We start from the raw sequence: 2,632 nt of genomic DNA, 5'->3' as shown, positions 1-2,632 counted from the left end.
GGCCGGGACTCCGCTCGTCATTGCCTTATTTTTCAGTCGCGATTGTATTTTCTGTATGTAGGGCTGTGACCCTAGTTTGCCTGCGGGCCTGAGCTTATTTTAGCCTTCGGGCGTGTTTGCACTGCGGTGCGTGTGTGTGCGCACGTACTACGTAGGGTCGTCCCTGCAAGCAGCGTGAAGATTCCGGACTCCGTGACGACTGCTCTTCATCGACCAGGGACTGCAAGACAGGCTTCGGCAGCGTCTGGACTACAGATAAGACATTTATTTTATGTTGCGATTGGCTAGGGCCAACGTGTTCGATCAATAATTTTTGTTGGCCTCGGAGTGGGCTATTATTTTCATTTATTAAAGATTTTCCCCACTTCCGTGACAGAGCCCTGCCAGACCGCTACGCCGGCTTTCGGCGGAGGAGGTGCACGGCAGACGCGATCGCGGACCTCGCCACGACTTTCGAGGATGGAAAAGCGAGGAGGAGGACCACGGGGGTGGTCTACCTCGACATCGCCAGCGCTTTTGAAAGAGTGCTCCACGGTGCCATCGTAGACGTAGACTCCCTCACACGACTTGGCGTGCGGGGGAGAGCACTCCGCTACGTCAGGGCGTTTCTCCAAGGGCGCGAGGCCAGGTTTCGGGCGTCGGGCCTCTACAGCGCGCCGCGGACGCTCACAAGGGGGGTGCTGCAAGGGAGCGTGCTGAGCCCCCTTCTCTTCAGCTTGGCTCTCATGCCCTCCCTAAGCAGCGCGGGTCGGGCCACGGTACAAGGTGCCCCTGCAGATCGCGACCTACGCGCACGACGTCGCGATCTGGGTCAGCGACCACGAAGGGCAGAGACGGTTCGTCCAAGAAAAGCTCCAGCGCGCCCTCACCAACATGGAGCACTACCTGGCCACGCTCGGCCTGACGCTCTCGGCCCCTAAATCCGTGGCTCTTTACAACGGCCCACATTGAACGTTCGGCCTCACCCTCACCACCGCTGGAAGTGCGGAGAGAGGCCATGTACCTGGGGCTAAGAGTGGATGACCGGGTGACCTGAAGCCAGCGGTGAGGGATGTGCTGCGAGGGGCACAGACCACTACCAACATCCTTCGCCTCCTGGGGGGAGCCCGCAGAGGAACAGAACAGCGAATGATGCTGCAGCTGTATTGCGGCCTTACCCTGGCCTGGGTCCTGTACGCGCTGCTCCTGCTCGCTCTCGCCGAGCACCAGTGGGGTCGCATCGAGTGTGCCTCGGTGCCCTGAGACATGCCTCATCGAAGCTGACGCTGGCTGAGGCCGGGGTGAACACAGTCCGGAACACGGCGGACGAGCGAGCAATGCGGCACCTTGTCAGAATGCAGGAGAGACCGAGCGCCGCATCCCTCGTCACACGCATCAGCGGGCTGCGGGCACAGCTCGCCGACACCTTGGCGCTGCTGCGGGACATCGTGGGCGCTCCAGTCCGCTACACGGCACCTCCTTCGCTGAATGAACCGCCAGTCGTGGTTGCTGAGCTGTCCGTAAGCAACCCGAGTGCCAAGAGGAACGTTTAGCCAACAGTGGCGTGCCAGCTCACAGAACTTCACTGTGACGAGCGCTACCACGGCTGGGCACGCCTCTACACTGACGGCTCGGTGCGTGACACCATCAGGACCGCGACGGCAGCGGCGTTCCGCGAGGACACAGGGAGGGCCAAGGCGGAATGCCTGGTGCTCCACGCCTCATCGACCACGGCGGAGCACGCGGCACTGCAGCTTGGCCTGCGCCTCTTTGACGAGAACAAGCCTGCTCGGGTCGTCGTGCTGGCGGACTCAAGGGCGGAGGGCGGCGCTGAGCCTCCTCCACTCCCCGGACCATTCACCACAGCTGGCCGGGGAGGTGGTGGCGTGCTTGGGTGAACTTCAGGGCAAGGGCTGGACCATCGCCTTCCAGTGGTTGCCGTCGCACTGCGGGGGACGTCCGGCAGCGAGAGGGCGGACCAACTGGCTGCCCGGGCCCATGGCGACCCTGGTGGCCCCCTCTCACCAGTCCCGCGGTTCGCAAACGCATGTCTGCTTGTGCGGCGGCGGGTCGCGCTGAGCCACCCCGAGCTCGAGCACGGCCCGCTCCCTCCCAGGCTCCCCAGGCGGCTAACAAGGGGCGCGGCGGCCGCCCTACACCGCCTGCGTACCGGCTCCAGCTTCACACCCGTTGGGCGCGCGAGGTGGACGAGCAACCGCGATAGCAGCTGCGGGCACTGCGGCCCCCACGGAGACGCAGAGCACCTGATGTGCCATTGCCCGCGCATCTCAGACGCGCAGGCGGACTTGGGGCATGCATACGGTGTCCTTGGCTGCCCCAGCGACAAGCTTCTGCGACCCAGGCTGCCCCGGGCCAGGACAGAGCAGGCGCTCTGCCCGCTGGCCACCTACTTGGGTAACACCGGCCCCAAGTACATGATGTGAACACACGGGGCTGCCCACGAACTACGAACACTACAACAGCGCCACTTGCCGCGCCACGGCGTGGCAATGACGAGAGACTGTTTTCTCTCATTCTCTCTCTCACACCTATCCTTCCTATCCTCCCAATCCCTCTTCCCCCAATCGGCTGTGACATGCAGGCATCCTGCCAACAAAAACAGTCAGTTTTCCGAAAAAGATAAAGCACTCAA

At 63.0% G+C, this 2,632-nt stretch overlaps 1 pseudogene; it reads left to right on the top strand.

Annotated features, from left to right (window-relative positions):
* Positions 1-1,334: 1,334 nt before the first annotated feature.
* Positions 1,335-2,428, top strand: LOC115309058 (annotated as a pseudogene).
* Positions 2,429-2,632: the final 204 nt, after the last annotated feature.

This window comes from Ixodes scapularis, unplaced genomic scaffold (genome assembly GCF_016920785.2).
Source record: "Ixodes scapularis isolate PalLabHiFi unplaced genomic scaffold, ASM1692078v2 PGA_scaffold1__304_contigs__length_218370807, whole genome shotgun sequence".
Classification (NCBI taxonomy): domain Eukaryota; kingdom Metazoa; phylum Arthropoda; class Arachnida; order Ixodida; family Ixodidae; genus Ixodes; species Ixodes scapularis.
This window is presented reverse-complemented; position numbering and strand designations above follow the sequence as displayed.